At 45.1% G+C, this 22,225-nt stretch overlaps 1 protein-coding gene and 1 pseudogene across 6 annotated transcripts in view; one reads left to right on the top strand and one right to left on the bottom strand.

The window, feature by feature from the left end:
- The window catches only part of LOC147017726 (uncharacterized), a 422,376-nt gene that overhangs the window by 350,147 nt on the left and 50,004 nt on the right, over positions 1-22,225 (bottom strand). The gene's annotated exons all lie outside the window — the stretch shown is intronic.
- Positions 16,175-22,225, top strand: part of LOC147017728 (uncharacterized) — a 15,384-nt pseudogene continuing 9,333 nt past the window's right edge. The window contains exons 1-2 of the transcript XR_015049770.1: positions 16,175-18,006; positions 18,147-19,648. The product of XR_015049770.1 is annotated as an uncharacterized LOC147017728 (transcript). The remainder of the gene's footprint in view (positions 18,007-18,146; positions 19,649-22,225) is intronic.

The raw sequence follows: 22,225 nt of genomic DNA, 5'->3' as shown, positions 1-22,225 counted from the left end.
ACAGTAACCTCCATCCATCTTCGAAGATGGCGGAGGTTAATAAAATAAATAAAAAAATGCAACAGAACGTCAGATTTATCGGACTACTCTAGACAATTGTGTCACAAGGTGTGTTCTGCACACAAGTTTTTATCGTATCCGGACAGCGAGATTGCTTCGTTTTATGTGCGGAGAGATACGGCCGATGACATGGGCCGGCCCTGTTACGATTCATTCCCTGCGGAGAAACATATCCACTCCGCTGAGCTGGTCACGTCACCTCACTAAAATATTTCTGATATCGAGCAGTATGCAAGTCAAATTTACATTATTGAATTACGAATAGGATTTAGTCTAACCAGTTGTTATTGCCAAGTCTTCCTTCGATGTCCTCCCGATCATCATGAACGCCGGGAATTTCAGCCATTTTCATCTGCTTGTCCTGCTTCAGGCTCGAACTGGTAAGGCTGTATTCCATTACCAGCTGCCTGAACTTCACCTCCCGCGACTACGTTATCCGACAATTCTCCATCTGATTCAGACCAAAATCCTTCATTTCTCTCACACTCACTGTCGTTACCAGACAAATCAAAGTCCATGTCATCCATTATTCAAAACCAAATGTTTGATTTTTTTAAAGCAGAAATGAACGAAGCGATTGAGTCGACCAATCGAATGTGGAAACACACAGGAAGCCAATAGAATCACGTAGACCACCAACCCCAGTAATTTACGTGCAGCCTTTGTCGTCCTGCAGTTGATGTCATGTGGCTTACACCCCTTTCAGTAGATTTCGGCAGAATTTTTAGGGGCGTTCCCGAAGAGGTTTGTTTTTTAAATTTTACATTTTACAGAACGAGTATTGTGAAAAAAACATTGTCAGATCTGAAATCATGATGAAAAACTCCGAAGGACATATATAGGGAGTCCCAAAAAATATACAACTTTTAAAATGCTTCGTTTGATCCTAAAAAAGCAGTAATTTTGTCACCAATGCTTCATTTCTTGTTGCAGAGACTGAAGTTTATTTTGATACCAAGCAAGCACCAGAAAAATGCCAAGACTGACCGTACAACAACGGACGAAAATTGTTGAACTTTGGCACTAGACGAAAAGTGTCATACAGGTGCAACGTCTTTACTCGAGACATTTCGGTATCCACTTGCGCCATGCACCAAACTTTCGGACAATAAAGTACACCATCGCAAAGTTTACCAATGTGGGAACCATCTGTGACCATCACAAGGGTTACAGTGGTCGGAAGAGGACAGGTCGTAGTGAAGAAAATGTGGAAATGGTGAGACAGGCGGTCGTTCAGAGTCCAAAAAAATCGATTCGACAACTTTCTGCCGAGACAAACATTCATAAGAGCACCGTTCAGAGGATCCTTCACCAAGACATTCATGCCTTTCAATACAAAATTCAAACGGTAACAGTGCTTAATGATCAACAGAAACGCAAACGACTTGACTTTGCAAATTGGTTCTCAGGAAAGTTGGAGGAAGATGCAGACTTCCTCAAAAAACTTCACATGACGGACAAATACCATGCTCACTTGTCCGGGGAGGTAAACAAGCAAAACTTTCGGAACTGGGGAACTGAAAATCCTGGTAATGCATCAACTGAACTGGTGCCTCGATCTGTTCTCAAAGTCACCATGTGGGTGGCGGTTGTTTGGTGTGGGATAATTGGTCCATACTTCTTTGAAGATGACCAGGGACGCACTTGCACGGTAAACCAGAGGAACTATCGCAAAATGATTCAGGAATTCTATCTGCCTGAGCTACATACTCAGGCCCGTAGGAGAAACAACCTGATCCAGATGAGAACCCAGTGGTTGCAGCAGGATGGGGCACCGCCCCATACAGCCAGGGAAACAAGGCGTTTTCTCAACCAACATTTTGAGGGCCGCTTTATCTCCATCTATGAAGACGTTGAGTGACCACCGTATTCCCCTGACCTTACTCCTCCAGACTTCTTCTTGTGGGGGTATCTCAAGGACAGGATCTATGGAAACCATAGGCCTCAGACTCTTGATCAGCTGAAGGAAAACATCCACCGAGAAATCCAGAACATTCCTCAGGAAACGTTTCCCAAAGTGATGGAGAACATGACAACGCGTTTGCAGGCAGTGAACGGACAACGTTGAACCTACGTCGAACATGTGGTCCAAAAGAAAACGACGATTCTATACCAAAATTTAAATTTTGGTGGCAATTTTGATATTGGTACAATAAACTTCAACCTTTCATCTTTCTATCCAGCCATATATCTTTAAAAAAAATGTTATGACCATCCTCTTTACAGATGAAAAGTTGTATATTTTTTTGGGACACACTGTATATAAGCAATTTCAGTTTTTTGGGGGGTCATGGGACCTTTAAGCCACTTGGTGAGCACTCGACCAGATACTTGGTTACTTAACACATCACAGATTCATTACATGGGGATGAGGATAAGCATCTGGATTCTAGACCATGACTTATTTCAACCATTTTGATGAATTCGTCTGCGAGAGTGCAGATTTTGACATGACAAGTGGTAAGTTCATAGAGGTGTAAGACAAGTTAGATGTTTGTTGGAATCAAAAGTGTGTTTTTATTTTAATTATTTATTTTTCCCAAACATGGTTAAAAACCCTGGGAAAATTCCTTTGTGGGAGTAGGGAGGGGAAGGGGTGAGGTGGGACAATGCAGGGGAAGGAGTGAGGTGGGATAATGCAGGGGAAGGAGTGGGGTGGGAGTCTGGAGGGAGGGGTATGGGTGGTATGGGTGGCAGGAGGGAAGGGTACGGGTGGGAGTCCGGATGGAGAGGGTGTGGAGGCAGGTAGAGGGAGGGATGGGAAGAGGCAGGAGTGGGAGGAGAGGTGGGGTGGCATGGGAAAGAAGAAGGGGTGGGAGGAGGGAGAGGAATAGGTGGGGAGGAGGAGGCAATGTGACTTTTCAGGTTTATGTCTCTATTGTTATGTATAGCTTGTAAGTTTTGAAAGTCACAAATCTAGATATTACTAAAACTCTCATCTTGTATGTATGTATGAATGTATGTTCCCAAAACACTGCCAAAATGGTACACGATAACGCAAAAATTTAAGGCCCACATTTCTCATCATGCACCTGCGGTGAACAGTGTCAAGTTTCGTTCAAATCGGACAACAAAAAAATTATTTTAAAAATAAATTCCCGATTCAGTCAAGTACTCTTCAGGAGAATTTGATCAATGCAAACAACCTCAGCGGTATAGTTCGCTGGAGCTAAAAAAAATTATTTTCTTGAAATGATTTATTTAAAAATCTCAAACATTTAGTACAGACAAAGAACGATTTATTTTTAAGCATAAAATAAACATCGCCATTTTGATTTAATACTTCCATGTTCATTAATAAATAAAATTGTGTATAAAAGATTACGCACAATAATTTCTTCGACTTTCTTTTCTCCGTTTTTTTTTTTCTTCGAATTGACGCGCGTTTTTCGCATCGTAGGGTGTGGGGGAAGGTTTGAGAGTGTCGGATGTGGATGAAGGTTTGTGTGTGTAGGGTGTGGGGAAAGGTTTGAGAGTGTAGGGTGTGGGGAAGGTTTGTGAGTGTAGGGTCTGGGGAAGGTTTGTGAGTGCTGGGTGTGGATGAAGGTTTGTGTGTGTAGGGTGTGGGGAAAGGTTTGAGAGTGCAGGGTGTGGATGAAGGTTTGTGTGTGTAGGGTGTGGGGAAAGGTTTGAGAGTGTAGGGTGTGGATGAAGGTTTGTGAGTGTAGGATGTGGGGGAAGGTTTGAGAGTGTAGGGTGTGGGGAAGGTTTGTGAGTGTAGGATGTGGGGGAAGGTTTGAGAGTGTAGGGTGTGGGGGAAGGTTTGTGAGTGTAGGGTGTGGGGGAAGGTTTGTGAGTGCAGGGTGTGGATGAAGGTTTGTGTCTGTAGGGTGTGGGGAAAGGTTTGAGAGTGTAGGGTGTGGATGAAGGTTTGTGAGTGTAGGGTGTGGGGGAAGGTTTGTGTGTGTAGGGTGTGGAGGAAGGTTTGTGTGTGTAGGGTGTGGGGGAAGGTTTGTGAGTGTAGGGTGTGGAGGAAGGTTTGTGAGTGTAGGGTGTGGGGGAAGGTTTGTGTGTGTAGGGTGTGGGGAAGGTTTGTGTGTGTAGGGTGTGGGGAAAGGTTTGAGAGTGTAGGGTGTGGATGAAGGTTTGTGAGTGTAGGGTGTGGGGGAAGGTTTGTGAGTGTAGGGTGTGGGGAAGGTTTGTGTGTGTAGGGTGTGGGGAAAGGTTTGAGAGTGTAGGGTGTGGATGAAGGTTTGTGAGTGTAGGGTGTGGGGAAGGTTTGTGTGTGTAGGGTGTGGGGAAAGGTTTGAGAGTGTAGGGTGTGGATGAAGGTTTGTGAGTGTAGGGTGTGGGGGAAGGTTTGTGTGTGTAGGGTGTGGAGGAAGGTTTGTGTGTGTAGGGTGTGGGGAAGGTTTGTGAGTGTAGGGTGTGGAGGAAGGTTTGTGAGTGTAGGGTGTGGGGGAAGGTTTGTGTGTGTAGGGTGTGGGGGAAGGTTTGTGTGTGTAGGGTGTGGGGAAAGGTTTGAGAGTGTAGGGTGTGGATGAAGGTTTGTGAGTGTAGGGTGTGGGGGAAGGTTTGTGAGTGTAGGGTGTGGGGGAAGGTTTGTGAGTGTAGGGTGTGGGGGAAGGTTTGTGTGTGTAGGGTGTGGGGAAAAGGTTTGAGAGTGTAGGGTGTGGATGAAGGTTTGTGAGTGTAGGGTGTGGGGGAAGGTTTGTGTGTGTAGGGTGTGGGGAAAGGTTTGAGAGTGTAGGGTATGGATGAAGGTTTGAGAGTGTAGGGTGTGGGGGAAGGTTTGTGAGTGTAGGGTGTGGATGAAGGTTTGAGAGTGTAGGGTGTGGGGGAAGGTTTGTGAGTGTAGGGTGTGGGGGAAGGTTTGTGAGTGCAGGGTGTGGATGAAGGTTTGTGGGTGTAGGGTGTGGGGAAAGGTTTGAGAGTGTAGGGTGTGGATGAAGGTTTGTGAGTGTAGGATGTGGGGGAAGGTTTGAGAGTGTAGGGTGTGGGGGAAGGTTTGTGTGTGTAGGGTGTGGGGAAAGGTTTGAGAGTGTAGGGTGTGGATGAAGGTTTGTGAGTGTAGGGTGTGGAGAAAGGTTTGTGTGTGTAGGGTGTGGGGGAAGGTTTGTGAGTGTCGGGTGTGGAGGAAGGTTTGTGTGTGTAGGGTGTGGGGAAAGGTTTGAGAGTGTAGGGTGTGGATGAAGGTTTGTGAGTGTATGGTGTGGGCGAATGTTTGTGTGTGTAGGCTGTGGGGAAAGGTTTGAGAGTGTAGGGTGTGGATGAAGGTTTGTGAGTGTAGGGTGTGGGGGAAGGTTTGTGAGTGTATGGTGTGGGGGAAGGTTTGTGTGTGTAGGGTGTGGGGAAAGGTTTGAGAGTGTAGGGTGTGGATGAAGGTTTGTGAGTGTAGGGTGTGGGGGAAGGTTTGTGAGTGTAGGGTGTGGGGCAAGGTTTTTGAGTGCAGGGTGTGGATGAAGGTTTGTGTGTGTAGGGTGTGGGGAAAGGTTTGAGAGTGTAGGGTGTGGATGAAGGTTTTTGAGTGCAGGGTGTGGATGAAGGTTTGTGTGTGTAGGGTGTGGGGAAAGGTTTGAGAGTGTAGGGTGTGGAGGAAGGTTTGAGATTGTAGGATGTGGGGGAAGGTTTGTGAGTGTAGGTTGTGGATGAAGGTTTGAGAGTGTAGGGTGTGGGGGAAGGTTTGAGAGTGTAAGGTGTGGGGGAAGGTTTGTGAGTGTCGGGTGTGGATGAAGGTTTGAGAGTGTAGGGTGTGGGGAAGGTTTGAGAGTGTAGGGTGTGGGGGAAGGTTTGAGAGTGTAAGGTGTGGGGAAGGTTTGAGAGTGTAAGGTGTGGGGAAGGTTTGAGAGTGTAAGGTGTGGGGGAAGGTTTGTGAGTGTCGGGTGTGGATGAAGGTTTGTGAGTGTAGGGTGTGGGATAAGGTTTGTGAGTGTAGGGTGTGGATGAAGGTTTGAGAGTGTAGGGTGAAGGAGGTTTGAGAGTGTAGGGTGAAGGAGGTTTGAGAATGAAGGGTGTGGAGGAAGGTTTGTGTGCATGACAAGGTTTGAGAGGATGGGCTGAGGGGAAGCATTGAGAGAGTGGTGTGAGGGATGCAGAAAGGAGGTCATGAAACTGAGTGGGGTGGGGGTGGACACTTATTGTGATTCCAGATTCCCATCTTTGACAAACGGAGAAAGAAAAGTCATGAGATGGGAAACATCGCTTGTTGAATGCGTGTAGAAATGCTGCGCTGTTTCTGCGGGGTATGATTGGTGGACCAAGTGCTGATAAAACATCTCTGAAAATAATCTTTGTGAAGAAGATAAATAAGAAGATGAAGAGGAGACATATTCAGGTGTGGAAGGAAAACAGGTGCAGCATTTCTGAAGGAGGTACAAGTTTATTGTCTGAAATCCATTTTCTACCGGTCATGATATAAATACCGACCAGAGACGAACACTGTCCGGAGACAAAGCCCACTGGACACATCCGGTGTGTACGTCTTGACATACACATTGCCAGGACACGTCCGGAGACAAACACATGCATGTTCAGACATAATCACCGCCCGGACATGTCCAGAGACAGAGAGAGACAGAAGAAGAGACAGAGAGAGATGTGTGGGAGGGTGCTGCACTGTATTAGGAGGGGGTGGAGCAAGGATGGAACACAGAGAAAGAAAGAAAGAAAGAAAAAAAAGAGAGAGCGAGAGAGAGACTGAGACTTTTGTATGCTTTTCTTATAAAAGTATCAAAACATACCAGAAAAAACACACTCCATAAAAACAAATCCAAACGATTTTACAGCAAATATAAATTCAATAAAAGCAATACAAATAAGGGTGTCTGTTCATGTCAAAACCACCACAGAATAATACTGTTAAGGATTCAGCGGTGGGGGGGGATTCGCACCCGACTTTTGACCCGTGTTAAGGATTCGGACGAGTGATGGGGCTCGAATGCCACCCGAGTCGGCTCCAATCCGTAGCCAGTTTGGGTTTTCGCACCCGTCTCTCGACAGCCAAATGTTGAATATTCGGCGTCACTTTTCCACCGCCGTCTCCGGGGTTATAACGCTGGCTGGTTCGGCACAAGCCTCGGGTCACGCGCTTCGAATCGCGATACCAATGTACACCTGGACCTTACCAGTTGGGGGAATAGACCCAGGTTACAGACTGGTTTTGTCAGAGACCGAGCAAATTCTTCCAGTCTGTAACCATTTTGGTTTTTATATCCAAATCGAGCGGATCGTTCCTGGGCGCGGCACGAATCAAGTCAAAGCGGCAATGTCATAAGAATCGGCCAGATTTATTGGGGACACATCGGGGAACACGACACAAGCAAAACATTCACGACAATGTGATAATTAATCTATAACCCGTTCTTAACTAGGGAGCTACGGATTACGGCTTTCAAAGGGGACCCTAACGAGATAAACCTTAGACAACATGCAGACAAGACATGGACAGCATGCAGACAAGACACAGAGTACTTGGTGATGCTTCATGGATGAGAGGAAAAGTGTCAAAGGCCCGAATGCGGCTCATGACAAGCCGATGTCCACGGATTCGAGAACCCATGCTCAAACACGCCGCATGGCAAAATGGCGACGGCGTCCATTTGTCGCAGCCCTCACAAACGCAGCCTCGGCGCCTTCAGACCCCGCGAGGTCGACTGCACCAGAGCGAAAGATCCACGGTGGTATGCTCCAGATGGCTTTTCACAAGGTCCAGCATACAAGTCCAGGGCTGGCCTGTTCACCAGACAAGGCCAAATCGAGGTGTTGGGCTCCGCAGGCTGGGTCCGTGGCCGAGGAGGCACCACCGGCCAAAACCACTACTCCACAAAGTCGATCGCCCGACTCGACGTGCAGGCGGCCTCTCCCACTGACAAAATGGCAGACTCGACGAGCAGGCAGTTTCTCTAACTGCCAAATGGCAGACTCGGCGTGTTCAGTTTCCCTCTCGCCTCTCAGCCGACTGCCGTTTCACTTCTCCTTTCCGGCGCTCATTCGCCTCAAAACCGACTCGCTCCTCCCTTCAGTTTCACTTCCTTCTCTCGGCCACTCCCCCTCAGAGCGCTGGGCGGGGACTACTGTCTGGAGAGAGGAACGAAGAAGAAGAACCTCTCTGTCCACCAACACTGTATGAACAATAAACAGCCTCTTACACCTCCCGACACACATGTAACGTCCATTTACCGAACAACCTGGCTAAACATGCATTTAATGGGGGATCTGGGCTAATCCTATATTTAATAACACAATAAGGGCCATTTCCGCAACAATACATAGATGCAAAAAGTAAGTGTAGGTACTTTACACTTTTAAAAACAGATTCCATCACAAAAAGAAATTCAAAACCTCATCAGTGTACCACTGATCACCCACAATATCCAGGCTCAAAAGATAAGCCTGCTCCATTTTGACTCATGCCAAAACCATACCTTTAAAGCACAAAAGAACATTTGCATTTTACCCCTTCAATTTTGCTTTGCTGGTTTTATAAATTGCCAGTTTAGCAATGCCCAACATAAAGGACAACAAGAGTGTAAGTGAGCACAATATATGCCCAAAAAAGAAGGTATATACAGAATTGTGCGACTACATCGAAAACAGCATCCTGGTTGCCATGGCAACCACTTTAGATACCGAACGTACGTCGTGACAGCGTCTCCACAGTCTGTACCTATGTACCAAATATGAAACGTGAAAGTTGAAAACTTTGGGAGTTAGAGTGAGGACAGGAACGGACGGACGACCGGTATCACAGAATATGCCCCGATATATATATATGTGTGTATATATATGTGTATATATATATATATATATATATATATATATATATATATATATATATATATATATATATATATATATATATGTATGTATTTATGTATGTATATATATATATATATACATACATATATATACATACATATATATATATATATATGTATATGTATGTGTATATATATATATATATATATATATATATATATATATATATATATATATATATATATATATATATATATATATATATATATATATATATATCGGGTGTATAAAAACGAGAGGACTGGTTTACTTCTATAATTCCCTCTGATTCCATATATAAAGATTGGAAAGGAAAAAACAAATTTAATTTATAGAAAAGCTGTTGAAGGAAGAGAAAGAGGGGTACCAATCTCTTTCATGCAATAAAAACGTGGGCAACATTTTCAATCAAATCACAAAAAGGACAAGAAATTAGAACAGAAGAATTAAACTTCTGGAGTAATCTATGTGTGACAAAGGCTTGATGTGCTAGTCTCCAATTCAGGTCTCCAGTTCGCTCAAGAGTTGGAGAACTATACATTTTGTTCCGCACTGGAGTTTAAAAAGCTCCATCAGGTAAGGTCTCATTTCACCGATTTTACAACAGTTTTGTAAAACCAGGTATACATGCTTCCAGACATATGTTGTAGATAGCCATTTTCCACATGACGTGAAACACATCAATATACTCTAAGTTTGAGGAGAACACACCCTCTTGTTTTTTTGAGGCAATTTGAAGTTCAGCGAAATAGAGGGGCGAGTCGACCACTTCATCCACCCCAGTCCACCCAATGTTTAGTCTATGAAAGGTTTGAATTACTGCTTTCAAGACATTTTCCACAATACGAGCAGAACGAACACCAGTTTTCAATGAAAGTGAGCTTACAGGTAGCCAGGCATTCAAGGATGGCTGCAACAGGTCTCACACTCTGTTTATTCCAACACTGGTGAAACAATGCATAAACGACCTGGAGGTAGAAATTCTAGAGAACAAAGGATTCCCAACTAATGGCTCATGTACAAACTTTTGGGCATCGTATGATACCTCTAAACGTTGCACTCCGAGGACTTGCCAAGCATTCAAAAGGCTCTGATGAAAACTGGGGAGCTGAGACATGTCAACGTGTTGCAGGTCGATGAGGAAAAGTTCACGGTCATATTTCAGACTTTCAACTTTCTGGAAACAGGTGTTTGTGAGAGGTCGCCAAGGAACACACTCACTGTACAGTTGGAGCTTAATCAAGGAAATTCGGAATGCCATTATCCGACTTGGGATATGCATCAGATTTTGACCACCCGCATTTCGGGGTCTGCAGACCACGTTCTGGGCCCAGCCAATGGTGGCCACCCCAGAAAAAAAAAAATCAGTCAGAACCCTCTGAATGCCTGTGACCAAGTATCTCAGAGGTTCAAGTGGGATAACTTTCTGCAAAATAAAAGGAACCACCAGGATATTTATGATTGACACCCGTGTCTTAAGCGAGAGAAGTTGGTGCAATCTTTTCCACCTTGCCAGTTTCAATTTAATTTTTTCCAGGAAGTTCTCCCAATTTATTTGTTCATACGCTTCAATTCCTTGAAATAAGCCTAAATATTTAAACCCCTCACTACTCCACTGTATTCCTCCTGGTAAAACAGGCAGGGACGAGGAAGGTGATCTGGGGCCCACCCAAAAAGTCACACTTTTATTCCAATTTACTTTGCAGTAGAAGCAAGCTCAAACTGGGTAAGGCAACGAGAGACCTCAGAAACATCTTTTTGATTTGCAATAGCAACACCAATATCATCAGCATAAGCTGAAACAACGACTTTGGAGGTTTGTAAAAGAGAGACTCCAAACACTGAGTTCCGAAGTAAAACTAATAAAGGTTCAACGGATAGATTGCAGAGCACGCCTGATAGCACAGCCCTGACGGATGTCTCGCTGGAAGGGAAACGGGTAACAAAGACTATTATTTACCTTCAGCAGACAAGATGCATTTTTGAACAATAACTTAATAGAAGCAATAAATTTTTCCCCAAACCCTGTTCTCCTTAATACATCAATCAAAAAAGAATGGTTAACAATGTCAAAAGCTTTTTCTTGATCTAAAAGTAATAAACTAAAACCAGGAGATGTCGTTCCACCGAGACTGATCAAGTCTCTCACCAAAAAATATTATCGTATATGGAACGTTCTGGAACACAGTATGATTGATCAGTGCCAATCAAGAAAGAGATGACTTCCTTTAGACGGGTTGCAAGTGCTTTTGACAATATTTTATAGTCTGTGTTGAGGAGTGACACAGGCCGCCACTTTGCAGTCTCATGCAGGTTTCCTTTCTTTGGAAGGAGACACAAAACTGCCCTCTGGCAGCTCAATGGCAATTCACCTTGTTCAACGCTCTCCTGAAAGACCTCAAGAAGAGTAGGGCCGAGAATGTCCTCGAAAGCCTTATAAAATTCAGCCGGAAGGCCGTCTAGTCCAGAGGCTTTCCCATCCTTGCTATCCAGAGGCAGTAAGTTCTCCAAGAGAAATGCCAGGCTCAAGCAATTGTTGTTGGTCTTCAGACAGAGAAGGGAGCTGTTCAAGCATCACATTCCTGTTCTCCTCATTCACAGCTCTTTTTGCGAAGAGTTTAGAAAAATAGTCTTGTAGTTCATGCTTGATATCACTCTGGGAGGTCAACAAATCACCACCAGAAGAGCGCAAAGCGTGGATTTGTTGAGAGGTCTTGACCGTTTTTTTTTCCAAATTGAAGAACCCTTTGTTTGGTGTGTCAAGTTGGATTTTTTCGTTCCGCAGTCGGACGAATGTACCGGCCGCCCGCTCTTTCACCATTTCAGCCAGAAGGGTCCTTTTCTCCGACAACTGCTGGACGTTCACGCCAGACAATCCAGCTTTCTGCTCACAGATAAGTATCTAGTTTTTTTAAGCAGATATCACACCAAAAGCATTGCATGTGCTGTAAGAGCAGTATTGTTGGCAAAACATTCGATTTGGGACTTTGTGCAGTCCCACCATTGTCTTAAGTTCAAATATGAACCCTTTTGTGACTCGCATTTTTCCCATACCATTTTAAAAGCTTCTATAAAATGTGCACTTTGTAAAAGTTTCACAATAAAAGTCCAATATGCACTTCCACAGACATGATGAGGAAAGCCACACACCATAACAATCATGTGTTGATCGGAAAAACCAGACGGCCTTACATAAGAGTTCTAAACAATGTTTACCATTTCATGATTCACATAAAATCTCTCTCGGCGAGCCATCGTCAAAACATTTCTTGATGCACAAACCCATGTATACTGACGGATATTACGGTTTTGTACCCGACACATCCACCAGTTTAAACTTTTTGACTAGCTGTGCCAAAGGCCTTGCACTGGGTGGATGAGGCTCACAAGTGTTCCGATCAAGTTGTGGGTTGAGGGTGCAGTTGTAGTCACCCCCCAGACACAACAACATGGTGAAGTCAATGGTGCTTACAAACTCTGCAAACTTGTACAGAAAGGCACCTCTTTCAGAGTTAGCACTAGGACAGTAAACATTTGTCATGCAAATCTTAAGGTTACTACTGACAAATTGCACAGACAGTAAGAAACCTTTACAAATTTCCTTACAAGTTATCTCCGAAGGCTGGAGTCGAGGATGCAACACTATTGCCACACCAGCCTTGGCCTCAACAAGTGCACTCGAGAAAAAAAGACAACCTTTAAAGATCTTACACCACTCATCCTCAGAAGACTGATTTGCATGCGTCTCCTGTGGCATCAGCACATCAATTTTTTTCATTTTGGAAGAGCTGAAATACCTGGAGGCGACGCACACAACTGCGGCCTCCATTGATGTTCAGAGATGCTACTTTTATCTCCATTCTGTTAGTTATTCTTGAAGCTCTTTACCAGGCCAAGTAACACATTTCCTTAACCTTTGGAATTGAGGATCTGACATGTTAACCTGACAATGATCACGAATCATACTCCTTGCAGTTTTAATGAAATCGTGTAAATTCAGGATGTAATCTTTGATTTTTACATATCTTTTCCTGAATGTATCATGCAGGAATTTAATCACATTTTCTTGAGACACTCAGGTTGTGTCGTTTCCCCCCTTTTTTCCTGGTATCCGTAACAGATACCTCCATATCGTCCACACTGTCCTATACAGTGGATGGTAAAGGAGAGGAAGCAACCACTTTCACTTCCTCGTTTGGTGGGGGTGGATTAATTACGTCACGATTACACACCCTCTCTCCAACGCCGGTCGGGGTGGACGGGTCCAATTCGTCGAACACCTCAGCCGGTGGGGGGGGGAGGGGCGGGGCTAGGCTCCCGATTCACCTTCTCCCCATTAGTTTGTGGTGAGGAAGAATCGTTCCTCACCGCACCTTCACTTTCTTGCGGTGTAACCACATTGGGACAAACACTCTTCACGTGCCCGTAAGCTCCACACCCAAAACACGTCATAACCTCTAAGGAGGCAGATATTTTATCTTCAAACCCATCGATTTTTACACTGAGTACAACATTCAGTGTTTTCCATTTCCAGGTAGTATCATATAAACCACTCTTTTAAAGGACATGACGGGTTTAAATTTATCGCTAACATGACGCATCGGCACCATTGAGATCCTCGACACAACCTTACCGAACTTGTTTAACTGTTTACACAAGTCCTGGTTCCTTATAAATGGTGGAATATTATTAATGTTAACTTTAACTCTTGGGGCCTGCAAACCGAACACAGAGAGGAAAGTGTTTGGTTCGATGAACATGCCATGTCAACCACCGTGGCGACCATGTGTTCCTCTGACACAAACACGACAAACTTCTTATTCATGCGAGAAGCAGCACGAATATTATGTTAACTAACGATGTTACCAATGGCGGAAAGCACATCGTTAAGTTCCACCTCACTGGGAGGGAAGCAAAAAACAGCGTGTTTACGAGTTAGTGACTCGAACATCTCGACACGGAAACGTTCACCCGCCATTCTAACTCAAGAAAACAAGTTAGTAAACTTTATCGAGAGAAATAAGGCGTTTTCACAAACACCAAGAAATCAACGATTAAGGTTGAGAATTAACAAAGAACACAGTCACAGTGAAGGAGAAAAATCTCCCCCGGCGGCCATGCCAGGCCTTCGGCCTACGATTTTCTCAACACGAGACAGTGGGGTCTGTGTCTTTGTGTCTCTGTCTCTGTCTCTGTCTCTCTTCTCTCTCTCTCTCTAGACAGGAAGGAAAAAAAAAACACGGGAAAAGTCCACAAGTAGAAAACGAACACATGGGAAAAGAAAAATGTGGAAAGTGGAAACACCAAACAGCACAGCAGAGGAGGAGTACTCACGACACGAAGCAAGGAGCGGCCATGACAGTACACACAACGTACCAACAACCAGTAGGGGCCGAGAGAGAGAGAGAGAGAGAGAGAGAGAGAGAGAGAGAGAGAGAGAGAGAGAGAGAGAGAGAGAGAGAGAGAGAGAGAGAGAGAGAGAGAGAGAGAGAGAGAGATGGGTGGGGGGGGGGAGAGAGAGAAAAATGGGTGTGGGAAGGGGAGGAAGCAGAGAGAACATGTTATGCTTTATGAACAACACACACGCGCACGCGCACGCACACGCACACACAAACACACCCGATATTAGCAATTTTTCAGGAATCGGCTGGTTGGAGTCAGTGCGATTACCAACTACAGTATGTACTGTGTACAACCCAGAAACCTTGAGTAGCTTTCACCTTTGCTTTGGGGGGAATTTCAATAAACAAATTTTAAAAAAAACGTTGCATTTATATGTCAACGTTTCAATGAGATGTGCATAAACATTAATATTTATAAACAGCTGCCAATTGACATATGACGAGTGATGGAAAAAATTGGCTCAGTAATTTAAAAAACACGTTAATACGGCAAACGGCTCGGAAATCGGGTGTTCTAAAATATATTTTGCTTTGCAACTCACAAAAAAAGGCCATATAACCTTTATAATGCATACGTGGTCATATAAAATAACCAAACAAAGGAAAACGTTATCGCTTGTCCGCTGCTGAGGTTAAAGTTAAAACCTTCACTGCAAGACAAGGGATGAAACTTTGCCACCACGGCGACTGTAACAAAGTATGCCGGCATCCACACACATTCATAGCAACTGCCGACTGTACATCCTGATCGGGACATGAACTGTACTACTATCGACTGCAGGGTGCTCGGCAAGCGGCTTAAACACTCAATCAAGCACTCCAATTTAGTGCTTGACAAGTCTGAAGACGACATTGGTTCACGAGTGGTATTTGACGATGTCGATTGTTTCAGAAGTCAAGGATGAGACAATGTGATAATTTTTGAGCAAGTTATAAAAATGATCAACATGATGTGGTACGAGTGACAGGTTATTCGCTGCAAAATGTCAAAAACCCGGTTTTGTTCAACAACTTTCAAAACTTGACCTTTGCATAACCTTTAAAGGTCACAAACAATGTTGTGGAGATTAAAATAAGGAAACAGGATGCGTGCTATAGCTTATTGGAGTTAGTTCGTCGAAGAAGGTCAAATACCCGGTTCGATTCCCACAACTTTGAAAATTTGACCTTTTAGTCCGGCAGATATGTGAAATATTCTGGTAGTTTTGTGCCTTTGATGATACAAGCATGAAATTTGGTACACAGTTATAGCATACCCTTAGGAAACATTTTGGATATAGGGACATTCCAGATTACCCCTAGGGTCAAAATGGTGGCCATTTTACAAAATGGCTGCCACGAATAACAAATTCTGCCGACAAGGTCAGCAAAGTCATCTGTGCTTGGTGCAAAACACAATGTAGTGAGTATAATATGATTATTATCAACTAGTATGCACATGCTTCCTTATCTACTTCATATTTGACTAAAAAATGCATCTACGGTTGTCTCTGAGGGACACAGATTACAGTTTACCATCGCAATAATGCATGGCTGGAACAAGAGCTCTGCAATATGATCATGCATGTGAATATAACCTGAATATTGTTTCTGGAAATATAAATAGATCAAAAATCAAATTTGGTGAAAGGAACTTAGACTCCATGAATATTTCCATTATTAATTACATACTGGTAGCTGGCAATGTCGCGATTAAATGCATAAATTTGCGAAATCGATATTGATGTACTCACTGTATTAATTTTCATGATTGCATAATAGAAATGTTCAAACTACAATGGTGTGTTCATATTGATTTGGGTTTAACATGGTCCTGTCCAGCACAAAGAAATAATGTATGGTGGCCTATTGGGGACATCGAGTGACAATCACCCAAGATCGCCATTGTGTATATATGCATCTCCTCTGGGCTGGGGTTCGTAGTTGAAAACATTTTAACTCTGCTATTCTGTTTTCAGGTGATAATTCCACTGTAGTGTACCCAAAGACTAATCCCCTGCTTGGTGGTGGTTCTTCCCAATTTTACAGTGACTGATTGGTGGTGGTTCAAGACAATGGCCAAGCATTTCAAACTATTAGACCCCCAGCAGCGAGGGCCAAGTACATCTGTTACATCAATTAACCAGACAGACTGGAACCTATGTGTGCTGTGTCAGATGGACACCACTGAGCCTCTTCATTGTCCAGCTGACTCCAAGCGAAGCACAGGAGGGTCTGGATACCAGACTCTGGCAGACAACCTCCTCAGGTTCAGTGACATTGACTGCTTGCCAAAATCTCTCGACATGTCCCGCTTGGACGATGGTGAGGGTATTGAGTCCACCTTCCAGCACCACAGGGCTAAGTGGCATGATTCGTGCAGACTACAATACAACAAAACTCAATTGATTCGGGCAGAGAAGAGGAAAACAACCAGTGGGGATACCGAAGGCGCGACACGAAAGTATACCCGTCAGAGTGTGGACCGCACAGAGTCACTGCTCGAAACGTGTTTCTTTTGTGACAAGCCAGCAGGTAGCGAGTCTTTGCGCAAAGCTTCTACCTTTGACCTGGACAGACGAGTCAGGAAATGTGCTCTGAAACTAGAAAACAAGCCACTTATTGCTAAACTGAGTGCTGGAGATATGATGGCGCAAGATGCCCTGTACCATGTGAAGTGTCTGGTTTCCCTCTATAACAAAGCAAGGGACACAAAGAGAACCTTGGATGACTAGGATGATATCAATCATGGCATAGCTCTCAGAGAACTGGTGTCCTACATCGATGATGCCTGCATGGACGTTCTTGTGGCACCAGTGTTCAAGCTGGCAGACCTAACAAGTCTGTGCAACAACCGGCTGAAACAGCTTGGAACAGTCTTGACTGGACGTGTTCACCCGACCAAACTCAAGCACCGGATCATGACATATTTTCCGGACATGGAGGAGCACAAGCCTGGCCGAGATGTTCTGCTAGCTTTCAACGAGAACATCGGATCAGCCCTTCACAAGGCCTGTGAACACGATGCTGATAGTGATGGTGTTCATCTTGCTAGAGCCGCGAACATAGTCCGAAGAGACATGTTGAAGATGAAGACAGCCTTTAGTGGTTCATTTGACGCCTTCTGCCAAGAACAATCCATGCCAAATTCTCTCGTGGCACTAGTTGCTATGATCCTGAATGGTCCCACGATCCAAGAGCAGTCAAGCCACTCATCTGTATCAACACCCACTCTTACAATCTCACAGCTCCTCATGTTCAACAGCTACGCACGCCGCCGACAGAGTACGAGTATTGAGTCTACCAAGCACGGCCACAATCGGGAGACCCCCGCGCCTGTGTACCTGGGAATGCTGATGCACACAAAGACTCGCAAACGAGACCTGGTTGACACTCTGTTCCACTTGAGTCTCTCCGTCTCCTATGATAGGGTGCTGAGAATCTCCACGGACTTGGGGAACAGTATCTGCCCCTTCTTCCAGCAGGAGGGTGCAGTTTGCCCACCTGAACTGAAGAGTGGTCTGTTCACGACTGGCGCAGTGGATAACATCGACCACAATCCCAGCTCAACTAGTGCTCAAGACTCGTTCCACGGCACTGGCATATCGCTGTTCCAACACCTGAACAGTGAAGTGCGTGGAGTTCAACGGCTGCGGGTAGTAGTCTCAGATGATGTTACTACAACAGCAACCACTGCACACCTGCCAGAGTCATACACCACTGTACCTCCTGTGGTTCTCGGTAAACGTGAACCACCGATGCCCAAGTTGGCTGGTCCCAACAGAAGTGACTGCCAACTGATCCCTCAAGCAATGCAGGTGGAATACAGGTACGCCACAGAAAATATATCATCTGAAAGTTGTACATATTCTGTATTCATATATGTGCCTCAATCTCTTGTTAACTGTGTGTGGTGCTGAGGTCCTGTCTCTTGTTAATTTTGTTGATAAGTTCTTGTCATTTTGACAGGTGGCTAGAGCAGATGGCAGTTAGTGTAGCATCAGACACACCACTACAGGGAGACGAGACTGTGTCATGGGCTGCATATCATGCCAGCAAGCAGTCCATTCCAGAGGAACCAGAGTGTGGCGTGACCCTCACCTCATTGCTGCCTCTCTTCTACGACCAGGCCAAGTCCGTGGCTATGATTCGTCACTCCATGGATGTCATGAAGACAGCAGTTGAGATTCTGAACCCTGGTCAGATCCCAGTCCTCACAGTCGATCAGCCACTGTACACACTCGCCAAACAGATCCAGTGGAGATGGCCAGAAACACATGGAGAAGATCACTTCGTCATCCTATTTGGTGGACTCCACATTGAGATGGCTGCACTGAAAACTCTGGGTGATCTTCTGGATCGCAGTGGGTGGACAGGAGCTCTGGTGCAGGCAGGAGTTGCTACAACTGGTACTGCTGATTCCTTCCTGAAGGCTGCCCATGTTACACGCACTCGGCGAGCTCACCAGGTCACAGCCAGTAGCCTCTATCTTCTCCTACAGAAAGCCTTCAGCCAAGGAGCAGATGAGGGACAGGATCTAGAAGACTGGTGTGCTGAATGTGTGTAAGCCAGTCTGCAGTTCCAATTCTGGTGGATCATTCTACAGTTGGAACTCACTGTCCTAATCTACATCAGATCGGTCCGTGAAGGGAACTTCCTGCTATACATTGATGCCCTGAGCAAGATTGTCCCCTGGTTCTTTGCCTTGGGTCATACCAACTATGCCAGGTGGATACCAGTTCACCTGCGCGACATGGTGACACTGGCGACCAAACATGCAAGTGTATACACGCAGTTTCTTGCCGGCAACTTCACAGTAAAGAAGACCACTCATGCGTTTTCTGCGATGGCCATCGACCAAGCCCACGAGCAGAATAACGCATTAGTTAAGGGTGACGGAGGAGCTGTAGGCCTGACAGAGAATCCCGCTGCATTACGCCGCTGGATGGTGTCTGTTGCAGAGATGGCCAGAGTGATCGCTGAGTTCCAAGCCACATCAGAGACCAAGTAGGCTGTTCACAAACACCATGAGCAGACCAAGCACACACAGGAAGCCTTTGCTAGAGATGTGAGTTCACTCACTCAAGTCATGGGGGAGATGGGCAACCCATTTTGTGATGACAGCAAGGATCTCCTGGTGCTAGACAGCAGAGACCTGGCAGACCCAGCAGTTATCAATACTGTACACCAGATCGAGAAGCTGGGACAAGAACCGCATGACTCCTATGTCCATGAGAGACTTATCAACCAGACAAAACCCATCACCGACCCAATCAAGAGAAACAACCTCCCTCTCTTCAGCCGACCTCCAGTCAGAGAGAAGTCAAGAGCACAGCTGCAGGTTTCATCTCTGAAGAACGACTGCTCCCTGTTTTCCAGGTTGTTCATTGCGTCCCAGATACGTGATGGAGATCTTGATGAGTTCTTTGCACATGAGAACCAAGCATGTCCCCCTGCACTGTCACACATAGGCAAGATGAGACTTGGAACAAAGTCTGATCTGTTTGGCTGCTTAGAAGATCTGGTCCCTCTACAGGAGAATGCTGCTGCTGCTGCTAGTCCAGCAGTTGAAGTCATCATCCTTGATGGTGCAGCGATCATCAGTATGCTGCCACCTGGCACAGCAAAGACCTTCAACGAGTATGCATCAGAAGTATTCTTGCCATACATCACATCTCAGCTGCAGCATACGAGCAGGATGGATATTGTCTGGGATGAATACCTCACAGACAGTTTGAAGGCAGACACGAGGAAGAAGCGAGGCAAAGGCATCAGAAGACGAGTCGAGCCATCTAGTTCCATTCCTGGAAACTGGCAGACCTTTCTTCGCACAGATGAGAACAAGATGGAGTTGTTTGACTTCCTAGCCACCAGAGTAGCAACAACAGACACAGACAAACAAGTCATCAGCACCCACCACAAAGATGTGGTTTGTACGCAGGCCCGAGATGTTGCTGGTCTTGCCCCTTGTAGCCATGAAGAGGCTGACATAAGAATGCTACTCCATGCTGAAGACGCTGTGAGGCAGGGATACAGCAAAGTGTCGATCCGTAGAGTAGACACTGATGTCGTGGTCCTTGCGGTGACAGCAGCTGGACGTCTGGACATTGATGAGCTCTGGGTTGCTTTTGGCAAAGGAAAGAACTTCAGGTTCTTGGCAGCTCACGAGATGTCTGTGGCACTGGGACCTAACAAGTGTCGAGGTTTGCCATTCTTGCATGCCCTCACTGGATGCGACACCGTTTCAAGCTTCAGAGGCAGGGGGAAGAAAAAAGAATGGGAAACCTGGAAAGCCTGTGATGAGGTCACTGATGTCACTGCAGCATTCTGTGCCTTGGCTGCCACGCCAACTCCTTCAGCCGTAGATGACCACATGGATGCACTGGAGCGTTTTGTTGTTGTGCTCTATGATCGCACCAGTTGCCAGGAACATGTCAATGAGTGTCGCAAGCATCTGTTCACCGAGAATGGCAGATCAATAGATGCTCTCCCACCAACTCGTGAAGCCCTGAAGCAGCACATCAAGAGAGCTACCTACCAAGCCGGCTACTGTTGGGGCCAGATGATGGTGTCCACACCAGAGCTCCCATCGCCCAGTGACTGGGGCTGGGTTCACACCGATAATGGCTGGGACATATACTGGACAACCCTCCCAGAGGCAACTGAGGCATGTCGGCAACTACTAAGGTGTGCTGCAAAAAGGGATGCAGAGGACAGTGCAAGTGTGTCAAGACTGCACTCCAGTGCACAGCTCTATGTCACTGTGGTGGGGAGTGTACAAGAGAGTAGAACTGGGACAAGAGAGATCACAGATGATAATTATGTAACATGTACACATGTATCCATGCATCATAGTAGACTCTGTTACCTGGATCTAGAGGTTCCACTGTATAATTTTGACTCTGTAAGTTGATGTTAGGATCAAACAGAAGCACTTCCTCTGAGTTCAAGAGTGTTAAATGAACAACAGTCATTCCATGGTGCTTGATAACAGTTTTTTGAAGAGTTTGTTGTAGAAAACCATCCAAAAGTGCAAAAATGCACCAAAAAATGACCAAATAAATGGTTTATTCATGCTTTGTCACCTTTATTTGCTATTTCTTATTTGCTAGAATCTATATTTAGTTAAATAAAACCACTGGTATGCTTCTTAAATATAGTTGTATCCACATGTATCCTCCTTGTACAACACAAAATCGGCTATTTTGTAAAATGGCCGCCATTTTGGCTCGGGGGAAGAATCTGGAATGTCCCTATATCCAAAAATCTTTGTAAGATACTGCCCTAGCAGTGTGCCAAATTTCATGCTTGTATCACTAAAGGCACATTTTTTTCACATATCTGCCGGACTATTTGTGGCCTTTAAAGGTCAAAGGTCAAGGATTATGGCCTTTCGTGCAAAACTTCCTCTGGAACGTTCCAGGAACAATACAACATCATATAGTCTATATGGCATTTCGCACTCCTCGGATTATCCATACTTTGATGAAATCAGCGTAAAAGCAAACTTGAAGGAGGCGCCACGGGCAAGGTGTTCAAGATAGAGCAAAATGATTTCAAGACTTTCGGTGGGGAATGACCTCAAGATTATGCATAAAAAATATTGTCATCCTTGCTCTCAAAGTTTGGGCGGTCGTATGATTTTTATGGCAAAATTTGCAATTTTCTATGTTTTTGACCTTGTGACGGAAATGAAAAATCGGACGACAAGTTTTAGATAATTCATTTTGCTATTCAAATACCGAAGAACCCATTCCATTCAGTCAATTCCCTCGGAGAAGATAGATTTTTAATCTGACTACCCCATAAAAATGGCTATTTTTGGGCGTGGCTCCGCCCACAATGGGCGTAGCACGCCCTCATCCAGGAAAACACAACTAGACATTGATATCTAACACATAACCAAGTTTCATCAAGATCGGATCAAAGTCCACGGAGTTATACTCTGGACAGATAGACACACAGACAGACAAGCCGGTAGGCGGACATGGGTAGTCGTCTTGGCATTATGTGACTAATCCTAGAACAAATCGCAACAGTTTCGCAAT

This window comes from Eptatretus burgeri, chromosome 11 (genome assembly GCF_056783735.1).
Source record: "Eptatretus burgeri isolate ZD-2024b chromosome 11, Ebu_testis_v1, whole genome shotgun sequence".
NCBI lineage: Eukaryota > Metazoa > Chordata > Myxini > Myxiniformes > Myxinidae > Eptatretus > Eptatretus burgeri.
Note: the sequence above shows the minus strand (reverse complement) of the source record. Positions and strands in the feature narration are given on the sequence as shown.